The sequence below is a fragment of the Symphalangus syndactylus genome, chromosome 14 (genome assembly GCF_028878055.3).
Source record: "Symphalangus syndactylus isolate Jambi chromosome 14, NHGRI_mSymSyn1-v2.1_pri, whole genome shotgun sequence".
NCBI classification, from domain to species: Eukaryota; Metazoa; Chordata; class Mammalia; order Primates; family Hylobatidae; genus Symphalangus; species Symphalangus syndactylus.
This window is the reverse complement of record NC_072436.2, coordinates 42,104,294-42,127,467: the sequence shown is the minus strand read 5'-3', so window position 1 is coordinate 42,127,467 and position 23,174 is coordinate 42,104,294. Positions and strand designations below refer to the sequence as shown.

The window sequence follows — 23,174 nt, the reverse complement described above, 5'->3', positions numbered from 1 at the left end:
TGATCCACCTGCCTCAGCCTCCCAAAGTGCTGGGATTACAGGCATGAGTCACTGCACCCGGCTGGTGATCTTATTTCTCTGTCTTATCAGATATGTCCTGCCAGGTGGCCATGCACTATGTGTCTCCGTTCCCACTGCTTTCAACCACAGTTCTTTGGAACTGGGAGGATGTCAGAACACAGTGGATAGGTGACTGGCCTTGAAGGGCTCTGTCCAGATAGAAAAACTGGTCCAATCAAGTCTCTCACTCAAGAATTAAAATGGGCAAGACCTGGAAGCTCCTTGGGTTTGGGAAAGTTTTGGAGCCATGGATGAGCTGATGAAGAAACAGAGGTGACTCATGCACAGGAAAAGGATGGGAGGGGAGCAAACTTGGAGGGGCAGAGACTGGGGAGACTGCGGAGACAGTGAGGCCTCCATCGAGGGTCAGCACCCACCCAGTGTGCATTCAGTTCTGCCCTGTTCTTTCACTTGGGTCCCTGAGAGGACCCTGCATCTTTATTTTAAAGCAGAAACAAACAAACAAAAGCAGAAACAATAACAACAAACTTCCACTTGAACTGTTTGTGTGGTCTGTCTTCCTTAAAGCCAAAAGATTCTGGCCTGGGAACAAAAAGAACATGTCTCCTACATCATTGTATTAAATGAGGAAGCTTGTGGGAAAGCCCAAGCGTACTGAAACAAAATAAGCAACTTGTTTTCAGAGTCAGACATCTTAGGGTTCAAATTCTTGGTCTACCACTTATTATCAACCTGGCCTTGGGCAGCTTCACCTCCCTTTGCCTCAGTTTCCTCAATGGTAAAATGAAGATAATTCTATTTGGAAGCCCTTCTAGACCTGTCAGTTTTGATTTGTAAACTGCTAACCATTCTTCTAAGTCTAGTTCAAGTGACATCTCCACAAATCCTAAGTCCCTAGGGGAGTCCCCTCTCTTCCCTGCCTCAGCAGGATGATCCTCTTCTGCCCACAGAACACTAATTTACACATCTGCAGTATCTTTGCTACTGCACCATGAGCCACAGCAGGGGCCATGCCAATCCCCCTTATCCCAATCAGGCATGGCAGAGAGCCTCTCTGAGATGAGGTGCTGGATAAATGTTTCTTGAATGAGTTAAGTGTATACCATCCATTGGAACCACATTCTGTCTTTCCTTTTAATTTGCAACTCCTTAAAATTCTGTTTTTTATTGTTTTTTTGTTTGTTTTTTTGAGACAAGGTCTTGCTTGGTCACCCAGGCTGGAGTGAAGTGGCACTATCTTGGCTTACTGCAGCCTCTGCCTCCCAGGTTCAAGCAATTCTTCTGCTTCAGCCTCTAGAGTAGCTGGGATCACAGGCATGTGCCACCATGTCCAGCTAATTTTTCTGTAGTTTTAGTAGAGACAGGGTTTCGCCATGTTGGCCAGGCTGGTCTCGAACTTCCAACCTCAGGTGATCCACCCTCCTCAGCCTCCCAAAGTGCTGGGATTATAGGCATGAGCCACCGCACCTGGCCTTTTTCTTAAAAATTCTAAAGGAAGCGCAGACTGATTTGCTCAGGTGCTTATCATATACGATTATTTCTGAAATGTATCTCATATGATAGCAATTATAAAATTAATTTGCCCTTTGACGTTAATGAATGTCATGTGAGTATTCTGAGTTTTCTTCAACTAAAACATTAGTGAATGCAGAATAAGGTCTTGAGAATGGAAAGAGATAAATGGAGAATAGATGAAGCACAGTTTACTGTGATTCTGCTAAGATGATGAAAGTAATTTAGAAAAAGTAGGGCAGTTCATAGAAGAAATCAACAGCCCCCAATGGAGAAGGGAAAAATGCAGATGGTAAAAATTAACTATAGAATGGGGACAATACTCTGGCCCATTATTTCAACAATTGGGCCAAGAAAACCCATGATATGATTGGAAATATGAAGTCATTTCAGTCAATTAGAAACAACCTCTGGATTCCCTAATTTCATGAATGGCCCAACCCTAGGTATCACCTGAGTGCCCAACAGTTAGTGACTCTGCTCTGTTGGGGACAGGCCAAGATCCTTGCATTTCAACATGCCAGACACACTTTGGGAGGCTAAGGCAGGCAGACTGCTTGAGCTCAGGAGTTTGAGACCATCCCAGGCAACATGGAGAAACCTGGTTTCTACAAAAAAATACAAAAAACTAGCCAGGTGTGGTGATGCGTGCCTGTGGTCCCAGGTACCCAGGAGGCTGAGGTGGGAGGATCACCTGAGCCCAGGAGGTTGAGGCTGCAGTGAACCGTGATTGTGCCACTAAACTCCAGCCTGGGCAACGGAGTGAGACTCTGTCTCAAAAAAACAAACAAAAGCAAAAACATGGCAGACAGCTGTTTGTGAAGCAGAATTAGGATGCTCCCAAACATGTTTTCTATATTCTCATAGACAGAAAATTATAAAAGTGTAATATTTAAGTTGGAGTGAAGTTTAAATTGGCTATAAATTCCTCAGTTGCATTTAACTAGGAATAAGATTGATATCTTTTAAGGGGGAGGAGGCAATACATTCCCAGAGGAAACTGAATTGATGGAAAGCTCCAAAAGCATGAATTAGCTGAGTTTTTTTATTTTTTTGAGATGGAGTCTCACTTTGTTGCCCAGGCTGGAGTGTGATGGCACAATCTTGGCTCACTGCAACCTCCTCCTCCTGGACTCAAGTGATTCTCGTGCCTCAGCCTTCTCACTAGCTGGTATTACAGGCACGCACCACCAGGCCTGGTTAATTTTTGTTTATTTTTAGTGGAGAAGGGGTTTAAAGATATTCGCCAGGCTGGTCTCGAACTTCTGACTTCAAGTGATCTGCCTCCTCAGCATCACAAAGTGCTGGGATTACAGGTGTGAGCCACCGTGCCTGAGTGTGTTATTATAATAGTTATTTGATGTTGAGGTCTCACCCCAAGTTCATAACTTTGAAATTAGCCTACATCAGAGTTCACGTATAGAAGCTGATTCTCACTTTTTCCCTCAATATAATGATTTCATTCTTAATAGGTATAAATCAGCCAGGGCGGTGGCTCACGCCTGTAATCCCAGCACTTTGGGAGGCCAAGGTGGGTGGATCACGAGGTCAGGAGTTCGAGAGCAGCCTGGCCAACATGGTGAAACCCTGTCTCTACTAAAAATACAAAAAATTAGCCGGGCATGGTGGCAGGCGCCTGTAATCCCAGCTACTCGAGAGGCTGAGGCAGAGAATTGCTTGAACTCGGGAGGCAGAGGTTGTAGTGAGCCGAGATCATGCCACGGCACTCCAGCCTTGGCGATGAGCAAGACTCCATCTCAAAAAAAAAAAAAAAAAAGATATAAATCAGAACCACAGTATTCTCTTTTTACTTAAACAGACAGCACGATATCTAGAGATAAGATCCTTTCAGAACAAGGTTGACCCGTGGGAAAGGATCTTATTAAAACCATTCAGAAATTGGCAAATGACATCAGTGATATTCCAAGAAGGAAATTAGTTAAGAAAATCAAATAAACTCTGGCCAGGTGCAGTAGCTCATGCCCGTAATCCCAGCACTTTGAGAGACTGAGGGGGGCCAGATCACGAGGTCAGGAGTTTGAGAACAGAACAGCCTGGCCAACATTGGGAAACCCCGTCTCTACTAAAGAAACAAAAAATTGGCCGGGCACAGTGGCTCACACCTGTAATCCCAGCACTTTGGGAGGCCGAGATGAGTGGATCACGAGGTCAGGAGTTCGAGACTAGCCTGGCCAACATGGTGAAACCCTGTCGCTGCTAAAAACACAAAAACTAGCTGGGCGTGGTGGTGAGTACCTGTAATCCCAGCTGCTTGGGAGTCTGAGGCATGAGAATGGCTTGAACTCGGGAGGCGGAGGTTGCAGTAAGCCAAGATCGCGCCATTGCACTCCAGCCTGGGTGACAGGGCGAGACTCCGTCACCCAAAAAAAATAAATAAATGAAATAAGCTCACAGCCAAGCGTGGTGGCTTACGCCTGTAAGCCCAGCACTTTGGGAGGTCAAGTTGGTTGAATTACATGAGGTCAGGAGTTTGAGACCAGCATGGCCAACACAGTGAAACCCCATCTCTACTAAAAGTACAAAAACTAGCTGGGCGTGGTGGTGCGTGCCTGTAGTCCCAGCTACTCGGGGGGCTGAGGCAGGAGAATTGCTTGAACCTGGGAGGCAGAGGTTGCAGTGAGCCAAGATCACGCCATTGCACTCCAGCCTGGGTGACAGAGAGATTTCATCCCAAAAAAAACCCCCCCCAAAAAACAAAAAAAAAAACAAAACTCAAATAATAGCACCCCCGTGGCCCCAGGCTCCTTTCCATCTCAATTGGAGCCCTGTCTTCCTGTGGGGGATGTACTGTGATTTATCCAGGGCTGCAGTGCAGGTGGTCAGCGGTTCACATGGACGGTGAGAGCAGCTGTGGGTGGGACAGATGGTGGGCTAGGCTGGGGGCTGGACAGCCCCTGCAGCAGCTGCTGAGCAGAAGGAAGGCTTTGTCTGGAAGGAAAATCTGAAAGCCCAGGGCCAGAGCAAAAACAATTCCTAGGTTAGAAAAGAAAACAAATCAGCAGGGGGCTCCAGATGAGGTATGGACTCTGAGGGGGCCGTGGGGCCAGAAGCCCTGAATGAGAGTGCTGTCTCTAGGCCCCCAGCCTACGATGCCTAGAACGGGAAGAGCAGCAAAGCAAATCTCCAATCTGGGAGGGCTGATGGTCCAGGCAGCCAGGCCCCGGCCAGGTATGAGAGTTGGGCACCAGCTATGGCTCAGTCTCAGGCACAAGCAAATGCCCAGATAGCAAAGTTGGGGCACAAGATAGGGGCCCACGCTGAGCAGCAGGTGCTGAGCTGTTGTCTCAGGCTGGGATCGGTCCCAGTGAGGCAGGAGAATAGGGCCTGGAGGCAGAGAACTAAGGCCAATTTGTGCTGATTTCCTAGAAATGAATCAAAAGGAAAACCCCACTTCCCCACACCCAAGTAGGGAAAGGATCAGAAGCTACTCCCTTTGTACTGTGTCACAGATGAAAAATGGAACGTTCCTCTGACTGTTCCCTTCCTGCAACCAATCAGACTAGTTGGGCCAAGTCTTCATGTGTAACTTTGTACTTCACTTCAGCCTCTGATTGGTCACCTCCTGCAACCAATCAGGCTGATTGCAGTCCAAGTCTTCATTTACATAGGGTGTAACCAAGTAACCAATGGGACATGTCTAGAGGGTGTTTAAACCCCAGAAAACTCTGTAACCAGCTCTCTTGAGCCACTTGCTGCATCCTGATCCCACTCTGTGGAGTGTACTTTCCTTTCAATAAATCTCTGCTTTTATTGCTTCATTCTTTCATTGCATTGTGTGTTTTGTCCAATTTGCTCAAAACACCAAGAATCTGGATGACTCATAGTCAAGACCCTCCACCAGTAACACCAGAAAAACAAAGGGAGGAAAAGCTGAGCCTACAGGGAGGCGTCAAGTAGTCCCCATGCCAGGAGGCAGATGGGGGACTGCTGGATGAGTAGCCAGTTGGCCTGGTATGGCCCAGGGAGGGGCTGATGGCTGCCAGGAGCGTGAGCAGCAGAGTGCTAGTTCTGCCACCACATGACCTTAGCCAAATCTCTTGGAACCTCATTTTCCTTTTCTGAAAAACAGTGATAATAACTTCAACTCCTCCTAACAGTCTGGGTTAAGGTGTCGGTTTCCTTCCCCAGCTCCTGGTGATCCATCTGGCCCTTGGGTGTAGAGAAGGTGCTAGCTGAGTGTCCGTCTTAAGCACTCTTCTCTCATTTTGTGCTTTCTCCTGAATTATCTCTACTCCTATAGTCACAGCTCTAGCTTGACCCCCGTTTCAGAACTCAATGTACTAATTAGGCATCCTTAGGTTAGTTAGGGTTGGCTTATCTGCTAAAACAGATATATGATAAAATAGATAATGGCCTGAACACAAAGGCAATGTATTTCCTGCTCAGCTAAAAAGCCAAAGGCTATGGGCAGAGGGACTCTCTTCCATGCAGTCACTCAGGGACCCAGGTTTATGGAAGCTCTGCCACCCTCAACATGAAGCTTCCTGTTTGCCCTGTCAATGCAGACTAATGGAAGGTGAGGGGCATGAGGGAGCATTAGTAGAAGGGCTTTTTTTTTTTTTTTCTGAGACGGAGTTTCACCCAGTTGCTCAGGCTGGAGTGCAATGGCACAATCTCAGCTCACTGCAACCTCCGCCTCCTGGGTTCAAGCGATTCTCCTGCCTCAGCTTCCCGAGTAGCTGGGATTACAGGCGCTTGCCACCATGCCTGGCTAATTTTTTGCATCTTTAGTAGAGACAGGGTTTCACCATGTTGGCCAGGCTGCTCTCGAACTCCTGACCTCATGATCTGCTTGCCTTGGCCTCCCAAAGTGCTGGGATTATAGGCATGAGCCACCGTGCCTGGCCAAGTAGGTTTTACGGGCCAGGAATGGGAGTGTCACACACTTTTGCTTATATTCCACTGTGGAGATCAGTCATATGGCCACACCTACCTGCAAGGAATACTGGAAAAGGTAGACAGGGGTGAACCTAGAAAGTGCAAGACATGGGGCACAGTGAGTAGCTGGAAGTCTGCTGCATTTATCCTTGACTTTCAGCTGTCTTCAGGATATATCCCTTGGATGCCCTACAGGTACCTCAAACTAAACCTGTTCAAAGTCTAACTCATTAATGTCCCCAGTAAAGCCTGCTCCTCCTACTCTATTTCTTCCTCTGGTAATAGTATTATCACCCACCCAGAGGCCCAGCTACAAACCTTTGAGTAAGATTGACTTCTCCCTCTTCCCTAGATCCACCTTCCAGTAAGTTTTTGGCGGTGGCCATAAAGATGCACATTTCATGCCGCCTGCTGCAGGGATCATAACTGGTTGAAGGCCCCAGCTACTGCCCTTCAGGGTCCGTCTCTGTATCTGCTTGCAGACCACCCTTTCTGGATCATGACTGAGCACAAACACCCATTTCTGCCACGTGCAGGACTCTTTCCGAGGGAGACTTTCTCTCAAGGACTCCCCATCGCCTGGGAGAACTTTCTTAGGTCTGTATTGAGTCTGAGCCTTTCCTTTGTCCTCCCTCCTTTTCTCTCCTTCACCAAGGTCAGACCTGCATTGCAGTCTGAAAGATCTTCCCACCTTCTCTGGTTCACCCTGTATATTTCTTTCTTTCTTTTTTTTTTTTTTTAAACAGAGTTTCATTCTTGTCACCCAGGCTGGAGTGCAATGGCGTGATCTTGGCTCACTACAACCTCTGCCTCCCAGGTTCAAGGGATTCTCCTGCCTCAGCCTCCCAAGTAGCTGGGACTACAGGCATCCTCCACCATGCCTGGCTAATTTTTGTATTTTTAGGAATTTTTGTATTTTATAATTTTGTATATTTACTAGTAAATTTTGTATTTTGTATTTTTAGACACCATGCCTGGCTAAATTTTGTATTTTTGTATTTTTAGCCACCATGCCTGGCTAATTTTTGTATTTTTAGGGTTTCGTCATGTTGGCTATGCTGGTCTTGAACTCCTGACCTCAGGTGATCCACCTACCTCAGTCGCCCAAAGTGCTGGGATTATAGGCGTGAGCCACCATGCCCGGCCTCACCCTCTATATTTCATAGGTGTTTCCCTCAGTGAATCTCTTGCAAATAAACCTAACTCCTCATTGGTATCTGCTTCTCAGAGGATGTGAACTAAAGCAGTTTTCAAAGTTGTCCTCTTTTCTATTCCCACTGCGTTCTCCCTTGTGCGATTGCCATGGCTCCCTAATGATCCCCTGGCCTCCAATCTGGCTCTTCTCAAGCAGAGCATCTGTACTGCCACAGTGCTCCACTTCCAAAGTAGATATTAACACTCAGCTGATCAAAAGACTTCCATTGCTCCCACCTGCCATCTATGGGCCCCCACCTAAGTTGCTTGAAACATCATTCAATTTAACCTTCACAATCTCTCCTTGGCCTTGACTCCACCTAGCGTCCTTCCCTCTCCCACACTTGGACAACTAGCTTTCCCCGAAGGTATTTTGTGCTACTCCCTCTACCTGAAATGCTGCCATTGATTTCTCATTCTATCAAAATCCTATTCATATTCATTCATTAGAGCTCAGCTTAAAACCTCCTTAATCCTCAAAGACCTTTTTCCTTCCTCTTGTGGGCTCTCACAGCACTTTGCACATACTCTGTACCTTGTATATCTCTATTTAAGAGCACGTCTATCTCCTCCATTAGCTGGGGATATTTGAAGGCAAGGAAGGTGTTTCATTCATTCATGCATTCATTTCAGCAATCCACTGTGGAGCACCTACTGTGCCCTGGTGGGCACCAGCTTCTTGTCCTGGGTGCTGGAAGTAGATCAATAAAACAGATAAAAATTCCTACTCCTATTGGCTTCTTTCTAGTGTATACCCAATGTTGAGTCGTGCTCTTGCATAGAGCAAGTGTCTCACAGTTTGCTAAGTAACTGAAAAGGAGATCATCATCTTAAATCCCCCTACGGATCATATACAGAGCTCATGGCAATGCTGAAACTCACAACTATATTAGGAAGATAAAATGGAATTATAGCTGGAATGTCTGCAGAAATTGCAGAAGAACCATATAAACAGAAGTGAATTTAGTCTAAATTAAGGCCAGGAACACTTGAGGCAAAAGGTGGGAAGGTTGATAGAACACCTAAATTAAAGAGAACAGCCTCCGTGTTTGAGGCTAACAAGAATCCACACGTCAGCAAAGAGAACAGACGTGTCTAGGAATCATTTCCCGAAATAACCCCTCCTCCAGTTGGCTTTGAGTGAAAAGCTCTAATGAGACCAGTGCCTCCCAAATGTTGCTGGACAGTAGCCAACTGCAGCACAGTCATGGCTTCAGACACGTGGACTCAGGGCTTGAGGCACAGGGTGAAATCTCTGCAGAGACAGCCCTTCATCCCCTTCTGCCGGGATACTTCCAAAGCCAGCGGATCACTCCCTTGTAAAGCAGACTGCTCTGTCCTGTTGCTCAGCAGCCCTAATTACATTTACTCCTCTTCTACTACCTCTTGGTTTTCACCCATCCTTCCCATTGAAAAAGGTCTTTTTACTTTGCAGCAAAATGCCGTCACTCAACTTCCGTAGAAAAGATGCATACATTATAGAAATTCAAACAACAATATGAATTTAAACTCACCTTAAATGTTACCATCCAGAAATAACCTTTATGAATATTTAGCAAAGATTCTTACAAAAATCTCTCGGCCAGGCACGGTGACTCACACCTGTAATCCCAGCATTTTGGGAAGCCGAGGTGGGTGGATCATGAGGTCAGGAGTTCGAGACCAGCCTGGCCAACATAGTGAAACCCCCATCTCTACTAAAAATAAAATTAGTCTGGCATGGTGGCGGGTGCCTGTAATCCCAGCTACTCAGGAGGCTGAGGTGGGAGAATCGCTTGAACCTGGGAGGAGGAGGTTGCAGGGAACACAGACCACACCATTGCACTCCACCCTGGGTGACAGAATTTTAATTATTATTAAAATAAATAAATAAACAAAAATAAAAATCTCTCAGTGTGGGCCAGGCACAGTGGCTCACACCTGTAATCCCAGCACTTTGGAAGGCCAAGGCAGGCGGATCACCTTAGGTCAGGAATTCAAGACCAGCCTGGCTAACATGGTGAAACCCTACCTCTACTAAAAACACAAAAATTAGCTGAGTGTGGTGGCAGACACCTATAATCTCAACTACTTGGGAGGCTGAGGCAGGAGAACTGCTTGAACCTGGGAGGTAGAGGTTTTAGTAAGGCAAGATCACGCTATTCCACTCCAGACTGGGCAACAAGAGCAAAATTCCGTCTAAAAAAAAAACCAAAACCAAAATCAAAAGCAAAATAACAACAACAAAAAAACTCAATGCATACCTACACATAGAAAAAAATAATTATACCAAAATGAGATATCACAATTCTACTTTTAAATTTTAATTTTAACCTTATTATCAAAAAACCTTTATGGAAGTACAGCATACATACATACTACCAGCTTGGGAACAAATTGAAATTACAAATGCAATAATTATCAGAAAATGTCTTTCTTTGCTCGTGTGCGATGTGGTGGCAGCAGGTGCGGCTTTGAGATGCAGAATGACGCTGGTGAGTTCGTGGACCTGTACGGGCCATGGCAATGGTCCGATAGCAACTGCATCATTGATGCCAAGGACCACGAATCCATCCAGAAGAATGGGACCAAAGTTGACAAGGTCACAAGCAGGTTTTTTGTTTTGTTTTTTTTTTTTTTTTTGAAACAGTTTCGCTCTGGTTGCCCAGGCTGGAGGGCAATGGTGGGATCTTGGCTCACCTCAACCTCCGCCTCTGGGTTCAAGTGATTCTCCTGCCTCAACCTCCCAAGTAGCTGGGATTACAGGCACACGCCACCACGCCCAGCTAATTTTGTATTTTTAGTAGAGACAGGGTTTCTCCATGTTGGTCAGGCTTGTCTCGAACTCCTGACCTCAGGTGATCTGGCTGCCTCAGCCTTCCAAAGTGCTGGGATAGCAGGCGTGAGCCGCTGCGCCTGGCCTGATTGCAGGCAGGTTTAACAGCCAGTTTAAAATGTATGCTACCTGCAGGGCCATTCACAGGATGGGTGAGTCACATGACTCCATTTTCCAGTTGGCCAATGCCAACAGATTGTATTAACTTTTGACTGGAGAGAATCATGGATGTCAAATATTTGTCATAAATAAATAGTAAAAACCTAAGAAAGGCCGGGTGCGGTGGCTCATGCCTGCTATCCCAGCAATTTGGAAGGCCGAGGAAGGCAGATCACCTGAAGTCAAGAGTTCGAGACCAGCCTGGCCAACATGGAGAAACACTGTCTCTACTAAAAATACAAAATTAGCTGAGTGTGGTGGTGGGTGCCTATAATCCCAGCTACTCAGGAGGCTGAGGCAGGAGAATCGCTTGAACCTGGGAAGCGGAGGTTGCAGTGAGCCAAGATCATGCCATTGCACTTGGGCCTGGCAAAAGAGACAGATTCTGTCACAAAACAAAACAAAACACTAAAAAAAAAAATTACTGCAAAATAAATACATCTATTTCTGCTAGAAACAGAAGTCTCACGGGCATTGCTCTTTCTATAAAACAGTTAATGAAATTTTAGAGCACCTTACATGAATTTGTATTAAAACATACTTAGGATGTGGTGCCCATTGTCCAGCTTGTGGTGCCACTTTTTTTGTGAGAAGGAGATTTCTCTGAATTCTTTAATTCTGAAGCAATATGTGTTCCTAAACAGATAATATGGAATATTATTGTGAATGATGTCCTTAATGATAAATTAAGGGCATAGGAGAAATATTATCTGTATAGTTGACGTTGGTAAAAAGACTAGGGCACAACTTTCAACTTACTAACAATGTTTCTGAGGCAGTTAAGAATTTTGATTATCTTAATTCATGAAACATAAAACTTAAATTAACCTGAAAATTCAACGTACAGTGTTTGCACTTGTCTGTTGTTCAAATCTCACTTTTTAAAGCCAGACTCCCATCAGAAACAGAATAAAGTTAAAGCTCTTAATTAGAACCAGAGATGATGACATGTTGGCTGCTAATTGGAGGAAAAACTATGTCCTTAAATCCAGAGAGGTTGACAGTCAAGATTAAAAGCTAGATTATTATACTCATTAGGCTGAAAAAAATACTCGCCTCAGTGGCCCAAAGACAAGGTCTGAATTTAACATGAGAGGAAACTGGATCTATGCATCTGCTGTGTTGAGACCTCATAGTTTTATACCATAGAAATGGGCACGGTTGGTTTTCTGGAAGAGTTGCAAGTATAAGCTACTTGTATTTGTTCCTCTGTCTGCCTAGAATTGTGGGTGTCCACTGAGGCAGTCCATATTTGATGGATGACTGAGTCCTGTTTTCTGAGAATCAGCTGACTCTAGTGTTATTGATCTTATGGAAAAGTCAATCCAGTGAGAAGGTTTTGTGGGTTTCAAATACACATAGATCATAATCTAAATATGTCCCAGTTTTTGTTTTATTTTACTTTTCAGTCAATCCTGAGGCATAAGGAACATTTTAATTCAATGCACATTCCAAAAGCCTTGCCATTTAAGTACAAGCCCAAGACCCAAGCAAAGGCAGGCAAGGTGCTGAAGGACAGGCAGAGACCAACCATCATACACAAGCCTCATGAAAGGAAGGTCCTGTGGCCAATTGACTGCCATTTAGATAGGAAAATAACACTCTTGGCAGCATACTTTGCGTTTCTACTGTAACGCAGTTTTGATCAGGAGGGAATGAGGCCAGAGTTATTCACGGCACTGGAACTATAGGTTAGAGGCAGGGCTGGAGTCTATTTCCAGTCCTTTGCTTGGCCCTGTTCTGCCCTGTGCATTTTAATGTGGAGTCACAGGCATGGCTGGGGAACCCTTCATCCTGGTTAGTGGCACACAGAGCCCATAGAGTGATGAACAGAGGTGGTTTTGTGGTAAAGGTAAATGTGCTCACACCTGTATCTCCATGCCAACAATGATTTCCTACCTGGGGATGCATTTTCAAGGCGTTAACATTCATTTGGATCCTGGGTTGCCTCTATCTTGGATTCCATTAGCTGATGTGCCTGGATGGGAGTGTGCGGCGTCTGTGAGAGTATTCTGATGCTCACCAGGTTTTGTCCCTGTCAGATCCTTGCACTGCTGGATGCTCTGAGTACAGTGCGCAGTCAGAGGGTGAAGAAGGCCAAGAAGCAGCAGCACCTGCAAAATAAAGAGCACTTTAAAGCACCCCTCAAGCAGAAGGAGGAGAAGCTGAAGCAGCAAGAGGACCTCAGAAGAAGCTCTTCTGAATTCAGGGTCAGAGGGAAAGAAGAAGCCAGAAATCCAGTCTGAAGAGGGCTGAGGAGCAATTGCAGTGAGCCTTTGGAATGGGAGGGCTGGCCATAGATCTGCAGAAATGGATGATTTCAAACACCACGGTGCTTGTGAACAACAAGTCAGGGGGCGAGAGCCCAAGAGATGTTCCTGTTGAACACATCATACAGACTGTGCCTTTGAGAGGAGAAATGAAGCCTGCAGTTGCAGGACCCAGGTTCATTTTTAGCATCTGGAGCTGTCAAGATTTAAAGTGATGTAAACTCTGGTTATGTGGACTCTCTTACTTTTTTCTGCCTGCCTCAGTTTAATTATTTTGTACTATAAAAATACAATTAAAATATTTTCCTGTTAGTTTTGGCTTAGTGGGTTTCATTAGGGGTCAATGCCTGACAGTGGATTGTGGATAATTGTTTATCCTAGAAAAATGCAATAAAATCATCACCTCGAAGCATATATACTTGGGAAATTGAAAACTACAAAGTATTCTCAAGTCAATACATCACAGAAGGCATGATACCTATATAAAGAAACAACAATGAAAATCCCACAGGCAACACTTACGCAACGCTGCTGAGGGACTACCAGAGAAAGTGGGACTCTAGGCTGTGCCTTCAGTGTGCACATATGAGAAATGAAGATGGAATGGATGTGTCACGTTCTAATGAAATCTAAGAAGAGAAGAAAGCAACCATGTACATACAGAAAGCAAAATGAAGGAAATGATCCAATTTAAAGATAATTTGATGACTATAGGCCAGTTTTGCCTGTCAACATTACAAGCAATATTGAAAATAAATGTCAAAGCAAATGAAACCAAATAGATATTAGACACTGGGAGATACAAAATGAGAGCAGGCTCACAAACAATTGGAACCCTCCTAGCCCACTGCTAGGACTAGAAATCAGAAAGGGCCATTATAAACACTTCTTAGCCAATGTTCTTGCATTCATGAATGGGAAGGATAAAGCTGGAGTTATCATACTACCTGACTTCAAAATGTACTAGGAAGCTGCAGTAACCAAATCTGCATGGCCATGTCCTGAAAACAGACAAATAGATCAATGAAAGGGAATAGAAGACCCAGTATACATGCACAGATTTACAGCTAACTCATCTTTGACAAAGACACCAAGAAAATACATACAATGCGGAAATGTCATGCACAAGAATAAGACTAGACCCCATCTCTCGTCGTACATGAAAATAAAATCAAATGGATTAAACACTTATGCTGAAGACCAGAAACCATGAAACTACTAGAATAAAAACATTGTGGAAACACTCCAGGATGCTGGTCTAGGCAAAAGTTTTTGGTTTAAGACTTCAAAATCACAGATGACCAAAGCAAAAATAAACAAATGAAATTCTGTCATCCTAAAAAGCTTTCAGCATAGCAAAAGAAACAACAAAGAAAGGAGAATACACACAGAAGGGGAAATAATATTTTCAAACTCCCCACCCCTGAAGGGATTCATAACCAGAATATGTAATAAGCTCAAACAACTCAATACCAAAAAACCTCCAGAAAACCAAAAAGAATCTGATTTAAAAATGAACAGAAGATCTGAATAAACATTTTTTGAGAGAAGACACATGGAACTAATGGAACTCTCTCAGCCCCTGCTAGAACTAGAATTCAGAATGGCCACTATGAACACCTCTTAGGCAATGTTCCTACATTCATGAATGAGAAAATACATCTAAACCAGAGAAGGCCTTAAGATAACCTCCAAGGTTCTGACAACCCTCACTGCCTCTTGCTCTCTTACTGGCTCCCTGGCCAGCAGCCTAGGCCTGGACCCCTCCCTCAGGGCCACAGGAGGTGAAACTCTTGATAGTGCACCCAACCTGCTCCCCGCCATGGGCAGCACATCCACAGATAGCACCCCTAACCAGTCGCCCCACCCCCCGTGCCCTGGATAGCACCCCCAACCCACTCCATGCTGCAGGCATCAGGTGCCCCCAAGCCACCCCCCACCACAGGCACTGCAGCCTCTGATAGCGCACCTACCCCACCACCTTTCTACCACTCTGGCCATGCTGCAGTCTCTGTCGCAGCCAGCAACTGCAGTGAGGTGAGCCGCGATGCCGCAGGCTACAGCCTCTAGGGTGTGGCAGATGGTTCCTCCTCTTCCTCCTCTTCCTCCTCTAAGCCAGGCACAGAGTAGCTGGGCTACACCTGCAGAAGAGCCTGGAATGGTGGGACGCCCCCTTAGCATCCTTCACATTCTGAAAATATGCAAATGAGGTTCCTGGACTACATGTTCTGATTGGGTGAGACAAAAACCTCTAGGCCTATGCCCCGTGGTGGGGGACAGGTTAGGGATGCTACTGGGGGCTATACTGCCTGTGGCAGGGTGGGGGTGGGGGTGGGGGTGGGGGTTGGTTGAGGGTGCTATTGGGGGCCAGACTGCCCCTGGCGGGGGGCTGGTTGAGGATACTATCTGGGGTTGCACTACCCACGGCAGCTCATCAGGGAGTGGATTGGGTGCAATAACTTGGGCATAACTGCCCGAGGCAGATGTTGGGCTGGGGGTGCTATTGGGGGCTATGAGGATTAAGGGGGCTATCAGGGACTGCACCGCCAGTGGTGGGTGGCAGAGGCAGCAGTGACAGCAGTGGCCTCCAAGGCAGGGGCTGTTCTCCTCTCCCCAGACTCCAAACTCTAGAGGCTGACCTCCTCCTGCTGCTGCTGCTCGAAGCCAGTGGGGTGCATAGCATTTCCATGGGAATCCTGGGCATGGCAGGGCCCCCACACCTGCTGTGGGTCCAGGGTTTGTGCCCTCTTCCTCTGTGTTGCAGAGACAGCCTGGGATCTCTGGGCATGGAGTCAGGGGGATCACAAGGGGACAGGGCCCTGTGGATGGAGGCATCAGGAATGGCAACTGCACTTCAGTTTGAGGGTGGCTGGGTCTGAGTTTCTGCTGCTCCTGCTCCCCAAGGAGTGCAGCCCTGGTGGGCCCAGTGGTTCCTGTGGATTGGGGAGCTGGGCACTATGGTGTCTCCAATCCCCACCCCAGGCCCCAGTGCCTGGCCAGCTTGGGCCAAAAGGAGAGGCTGGACTTCGGAGGGTGGGTGTGAGTGCCTTCGCTGAAACTGGCCCCTGCCACCCAGTGGACAGCATGACAAGGTGATGCTCTAACGCTACCACTTCCTGCAACATGTTCTAGGTTTTTCTGGCTTTGCCCGCTCTGCTGCTTCCAACCAGGAGGAGGATCCATCTGCCGGATATTGGAGGCTGGAGGCTGGAGCCTGTGGTCCCACAGCTTGCCTCGCTGCAGGTTGGTGGTGGTGACAGAGAGTGCAGCGTGCCAGAGTGGTAGGAGGTGGCCAGCTGCAGCCAGGGCAGGGGCAGGGCTGTGGCAGTGGCCATGTGGTAGGCGCCTTGTAGGGAGTGCCGGTGCGTTGAGGGTGACAGCAGCAGTCGTTGTATTGGCATCAGTGCCAGTGGTGGCACCAGCAGCAAGTCTGGGGGCCGGGAAGGGGGAGTAGGAGCTTCAGGGTCCAGTTGGCCTGGCATAGGTAGGAAGCTGTGGTTGCTGTACCATGGGCCTCATTGGAGGCACAGCCAGGGCAAGGAGGAGTCCTCCCCCTTCTCCTAGAGAATCTGGAGGGTGCCCTCCTCCTGCTAGTGCCTGAACCAGGCATGAGTGGAGCATTATCTCACTCTTAGCAAAATTTAAGGGGTGACTATTTAGGGGGTGTATCTTTTTGATTGTTTTTTGTTGACGGTCTTGGACTTTTTCAAATTTTATGAATCAGGAAGGGGAAAAAAAGTATGTTTTAGGCCATCTGATTCCCTCACCTGTTTTTTCTACTTTCTTCCAGTCTGTTTTTTCTTCTTCTCATCACCATCATCTAGTTCCTCTTCATTTGCTTATGCTCCTGCTTCTATTTCTTGTTTCTATACTTTCTCCTCCTCCTCCTCCTGTTTTGTTTTCTTTTTCCCAAGCAATGACCTTAACAAATAACAAACCAAAACTGAGTTAAAAATAAACTACTTGCCAGTGTGTTGTATTTTTAAAATATTGGTCCATTACCATGTTTTAGAGATGAGGAAAAAAATTAGTTGCATAATTATTTAGTTCTTTGAATAGCTATGCTTTCCTAATCCTGTTAATGCATTGTAAGTTGTTATTCAAGGAATCAAAAAATGAAGCATCAAATAAAATATTGGTAGCAAACAGCCATTTCATCTCTCTCACATATTAGTCTGGAGATATGCAAGAGGCAGGGTGGGTAATAAGTTCCACTTTATGAGATCATTAAGTGAACCATATACCCTTCATTTTATTTCTCTGCCACCATTTTTAAGAGTATTGCCATCTGCATGAGCAAATCTGGTTCATCACCACATCTTTGCAACAAGAAGAGGAAGTGGAGGATTATGTATATAATTGTTTTAAGGCCAAGGTTAATAACCAAAAACAAGGCTTTAGTAACTTTTGTCTTTAAGAACCTGCAGTGTTGGGCCCTCTTTTATTCCTAGTGTTACGTATTATTACCTTCAGCATGAACTGATTTTTAAGCGATTACTCTAAAAGTTTATGCATTTTATTGACTACTTTAAAGAAACAAGTAATCTATATTGTATCATTTCTTTCAAGACCACAGAAATGTAGAAGGCCTGTAATTTTGACACTTTTAAATTATTTTAAGGTTATGACATGTAAATACTATTGATATATGTACAAATATGCATAAGTATTAATAGATAGCTTATTTTGAAGAGATAGTGTCTAAATTTTTCTCCAGAGTAGTTTGGTTGCAGTTTCTTAGGTGTGTTTCTCAATACATTGCCTCAATGTTTTAAAGCATATAGAAATTTGAATACTGCTAAACCTCATTTAGTCCTTTGTTTATAGGTTGTTTGATATTACTAAAGACATCACAGCCCCCCTTGAGATTCAGAAATAATAAAACGAGATATATAGAGTTAGAATCCAAAAAATTCAGAGGAAAATTGTTCAATTACTTAGCTGTAGAGCAGGAATGAAATCCAGGTTCTAAGCTCTAAGGCGGCCATGAGCTACCATACAGGTGCCTCAGTGACTAGGCATAGAGTCAGCAGAATTATGGGATGGTTAAGAGTGAGCTGTGGAGCCTAATGCTATGTGAACATGAATTTTTAAACTGCATGGTGCCTCAGTTTATCTGTCTTTACAATGGGGACCGTACTAAGTGTTTCTTTTTCTTCCCAGTTGACTGAATGATTTCCGTAGTGTGTCTTGTTGCCAATCTTTTTGCCCACATGAGAGGACCTAAGGTAATTTCTGACAGCCTGGGATGCTTTGGGAAAAACAGAAGGTGCCACAGACCCCATTTTGGGGGAAACCTCTGTTTTCCTTATGGAACCCCAAGAGCTGTAGACAGACAGGTCCCTCTCAAAATCTAAGGCTCTGCTCTGTTTTGCCTTGCTTTACCTGACCTTTTAGATTTGGACGGGCATCAGAAACTAGTAGGGGAGAGAGAGCTAAAGAAAGTTGTGGATGTGGGCTCGGTGCAGTGGCTCACGCCTGTAGTCCCAGCACTTTGGGAGGCTGAGGCAGGTGGATCACCTGAGGTCAGGAGTTCGAGACGAGCCTGGCCAACATGGCAATAACCCCGTCTCTACTAAAAATACAAAAATTAGCTGGGCATGGTGGTGGTTGGAAGAAGGAGAAAGAGAGAGGGAGGAGAGGTGGGGAGGGGAACAAACAGTTTTCTCAGATAGCTATACCCATTTACCCTGTTATCAACAATGCATGAGAGCTCCAGGGATCGCCATTGTCTATATTTAATATTGTCAGGTTTTTCCCCCTTCATTTTGGCTATTCTGAGTGTGATGCCATAGCTTCTAGTGGTTTTAATTTGCATTTTTCTGAAGACTAATGAGGTTGAGCACCTTTCCATGTATTTATTGGCCAGTTGAGATGCTATCTGTTTTGTGAAGTGCCTGTTCAAGTCTTTTACCCAATTTATTTCTACTGGGTAGGTTTACCTTTTTCTCATTGGTTTGTTAGTATTATGTTGCAAATACCTTTCACATCCTATTGGCCTCCCCCAAACTCCTTTAATGTTGTTTCTTGATGACAACTGTTTCTTGATGACAGCTTCTTATTTTATGCTTAGTGCCTACGTCCTATTTTAAACAATAAATGTTGAGGATAATTGTGCTTGAATTTAACAACCCCCCCCCCTAAAATGAAGTAAAATGGTAGAAACTGCTGAATTTCAGAGAAATATTTCCTCATCACAAAATATACTAGTGGTCCCAGGTACTTGGGAGGGTGAGGCATGAAGATCGCTTGAGCTCAGTAGTTCAGGACTGGCCCAGGCAACATGGCAAGACCTTGTGTCTAAAAAAAAATAAAAATAAAAATAATTAACCAAGCATGATGGCACATACCTGTAGTCCCAGCTACTTGGGAGGCTGAGGCGGGACTGCTTGAGCCCAGAAGGTTGTGAGGCTGCAGTGAGCTGTGATTGCACTGCTGCACTCCAGCCTTGGTGACAGAATGAGACCCCGTGTCAAAACAACAAAAACAAGAAAAAAGAAAAAAATACTAGTTTCTAAAAATAACCTGCTAAAATTAAGGAAAGAGTTTATGAAAAATATTAATAAGTAGTAATTATTTTATGTATTTTAATTACAGATGGTATCTACTAACCCCTTGTTATGAATAAGGAAATTGACATTCTTACATTGCCTCTTCTCTCCTCTCCTCGGCCCCCTGAGTTTGCTAGCTTTCTCCTGTCAAGATTTACATTTTATCCTGAAACCACAATTTCTTCCATAGTCTAGCTTTAACTATTTGCTTACATGGAGTCATCTCTCTTACCAGTCTTTTCCCCATGGCTTCTCCCTCACTTCATTTCTCATTTTGCTTCATCTCTTAGTTGGCCAGACTTCATTTTCAGCTACTTTTTTTCTTTTAGAGACAGGGTTTCTCTCTGTCACCGAGGCTAGAGTGCAATGGTGCAATCATTGCTCACTGCAGCTTTGAACTCCTGGACTCAAGGATCCTCCCACCTCAGCCTCCCAGTAAGCTCGACCACAGGCATGTGCCACCATGCCCAGCTAATTTTGTATTTTTACTTTTTGTAGAGACAGGATCTCACTATTTTCAACTACATTTTTAAAGGGCCCTGGGTGCTGTCTCCCTCTGCCTGATCTTGGAGAATGTTTGTCTGTCACAGTTACACTCAAAGGACAGCTTGGCAAAGTGCAAAGTTCTCAGACCAGGCTCACAGGCAAGGTCTTCCTGGTATACTAACAGCACCACTTTCTGAATCAAATCCTCAGAGGCAGAGGCCAAACCCTTAGCAGAGATGGAAACTGTGGCAACTGGCCAGGTGCGGTGGCTCATGCCTGTAATCCCACCACTTTGGGAGGCTGAGGCAAGTGGATTGTCTGAGGTCAGGAGTTGGAGACCAGCCTGGCCAACATAGTGAAACCCCATCTCTACTAAAAGTACAAAAATAGCTGGGTGTGGTAGCAGGCACCTGTAATCCCAGCTACTTGGGAGGCTGAGGCAGGAGAATCTCTTGAACCCAGGAGGCAGAGGTTGCAGTGAGCTAAGATCGCACCATTGCACTCCAGCCTGGGCAATAAGAGCAAAACTCCATCTCAAAAAAAAAAGAAAACAGAAAAAGAAAAAAAGAAACCGTGGCAACCTCAGTTGTAGCCCAGGCCTCCTTCCTTCCTTTGCCTTTCTCGCCCTGCCTCTCTGCTGAGGGTGGGTCTGTTTGACAACTGTGGAGCAGAACAACCTCAGGCGGCCCCCGCCCTAAAGCACACTCCCGTCCTCACCCCAGGGTGTGTCTGGGAGGACCCAGAGAGCTGTTGTGAGGCTCCACCTCAAAATGGACTGTTTGGTTCCTGTAAGAACAGAGGGAGCATGTGGATCAGTGAGATCACCATAGCCAGTGAGGAAGCCTGGATCTATGCACCCGCGCTGTCCACACTTTCATTCCTTCAACAGACACCGGCATGCAAGGTGGCTCCTCAGAACATCCATCAGTCTTGCTTTGTGTGTGAAGTGCTCATAAGAAGCCTTTCCCAACCAGCTGGTAGGACCAGAGCCAGAGGGCCCCCATGCCCTTCCCTCTTCCAGCCCCAAGCCCATGTGCTGAGAGAAGCCCTTGCTTTTTGCTGACTACCACGTCCACCCACATGCCCTGGAAGGTGTGGGTGAGCCTGGGAGCCGGGCTCTCCGTTAGCACCTCCATCACCCTTTAAAGGGCAGCCTTTCCCAGTGCCTGCCTCCACTGTCACAACGAAAGTACTCTCAGGCCCTCCAACTCAGTAAGTAATTTTGCAGAGTGCCCTGTAATTGTCCTGAACGCAGAAGCCAGACAAGTGCAGACCTGCAGTACCTGACAAGTGCAGACACATTCAACGCACCCATCCGCGGGGCGGGCTGCTCAGTGTTATTGAGCAAACTTTTTCCTAGTTCAGCACTGCCAGGCAGAAGGGCCGGCTTTGCCTGCACCCTGAGATGACACTGAGACAGAGCAGACACAGGGAAGCTGGCAGACCACCTCGGGGCAGCCATCACAGGCCGGGAAACTTGAAAGAGGGGTTGTGCACTGCCAGGGACAAGAAGTAGGTTTTTGTCTCCCTGAAATAAGGAGGCAAGCCAGATACTATCAACACAAGTGCTTTGCAAACTGACTCAGCAGGCCAGATAGCACAGTGTGAATTCTGAAAAGTTCAGTCCTTCTGTGAGCTCTGCCATGCCCAGCATCAGAGGCTGCTCTGAGAACACACTCTTAGACAATCTTCTTGCGAGAGGGTAATGGGTTTCTCTTTCGTATCTGTTTATCCATCCAGCCGTCATCTATTTCTGGATACGGCACCACTTTTGAAGTAGACAAGGCCATCTGGTGTAAGATTTGAATTTGAGAAAAAAATGTATTTTTTTTCCCGAAGCTGGGATGTCATGTCTGAGGTTTTCCACCTTTGCCCCACACCTCACTAAATAACAACTTCTTCATGTTCAGAGGTTTGACAACCAACGGGCAGATGGGCCCTTGCTCCCTTTGCTTGGCTGGAACCCTCTCATCAGCACCTCCTCCTGTCTCCTCCTGCAGGAGTTTGCTTGGCATCACCTCCTCTGGGCACCTTTCCCTGCCTCCCAGGTAGAACTGGAAGCTCCTCCCCTCACTTTTGTCACCAGACAGCCAGGAGTCAGTGGGGGCTCCCCACCCTTCAGATCTGGATAGGACCCATTCAGATCCCACTACTCAGCTTCTCAGACTGGAATCAGTGCCCTGCCAGATGTTTCTCTGAATTTTGGGGGCAGGGGGTTTGTGTTCTCAGGTCACCTTTGTGCCAGTTTTCAGCCTTGGTCAAGCTGTTCTTTGTCTCTATCGGTGGCTTTTCCTTGACCTCTGCCCTGGCATGCACCCAACAGAGCCCCTTCTCTTTGATCACTGCTTCTGCGGTAACAGTGAACAGAATTCTGCTGGGAGCCACAGAATGTTTACTGAAGCTGTATGGGTCACCAGAGGTACTTTTAAAAGCAAAGCACTGAAAAATCCATATCACTCTTCAAAGTGGTCCTCCAGCCAGGCTTTCTCACAGCTGGGCCACCTGTGCACGTCCTGCCTTCTCTTCCCCTCTCTTTCAGGAACTCCAACCACCAATTCCTGTCTCTGACAACATCTATGCCCTCGTGAACCAAATTGTTCTGCTCCAGAAGTTTATCAAGATCTTTCCTAAATAAAGCCAGTGCCCTCCTGATGAAGAACTCTGAGGTCAACTGTTGAGATGACACAGTTTTTTGTTTGTTTCTGTATCTCGCTCTAAACCAGGCTGGACTCCCGCTGAAGGCAGAGACCTCAACTTTGGATTTCTGTATCCTCGGTTCCTGGTAAGGGGATTTGTAGGCGCTCAAGAAGTCCAGCCGTCGCAAGAGTGAATGGCTGTGACCAGAGGGGAGTGAAATGGGCATCAGGCAGTGTACCTGCGGTGGCTCCCGCAGCATGGGGGTCGCACCCCACCGCCTGTTGCTAGGAGATGATGGGCTTCGGAAGGATGTGCGGTGTTGCTTAGCAACACCTCCCCACTGTTCCATCACTCAGAATGGACAGCACCAAACAATTCTTCCAGCAAGAGTTTTTTGCCCTATTTCAGCTAAAAGCAGGAAAGATCTTTCTGTCTCGGCTCAGATTACATAATTTTTTAAAGGATCACAAGAGTAAAAAATTTGGAGGATCCCCAATATTCACACCCAAGAACTACTTTGTTGTTAGCGAGTTAACCTGTGCATCAGGGGACATTAGGAGGATTGCCAAGAGTTCACAGCCTGCCTTCTGGGGACGCTGGGAAGCCTTCCTGCAGGGACCCTTCACTTAG

The 23,174-nt window shown here is 46.1% G+C and overlaps 1 long non-coding RNA gene across 1 annotated transcript in view; it reads right to left on the bottom strand.

Annotated features, from left to right (window-relative positions):
- Positions 1 to 22,788, bottom strand: part of LOC129462726 (uncharacterized) — a 46,245-nt gene extending 23,457 nt beyond the window's left edge. Inside the window, exons 1-3 of the long non-coding RNA XR_008650934.2 lie at positions 22,142 to 22,788; positions 16,638 to 16,791; positions 12,500 to 12,714 (exon numbers count right to left, since the gene is read on the bottom strand). This is a non-coding gene — a long non-coding RNA (uncharacterized lncRNA). The remainder of the gene's footprint in view (positions 1 to 12,499; positions 12,715 to 16,637; positions 16,792 to 22,141) is intronic.
- Positions 22,789 to 23,174: the final 386 nt, after the last annotated feature.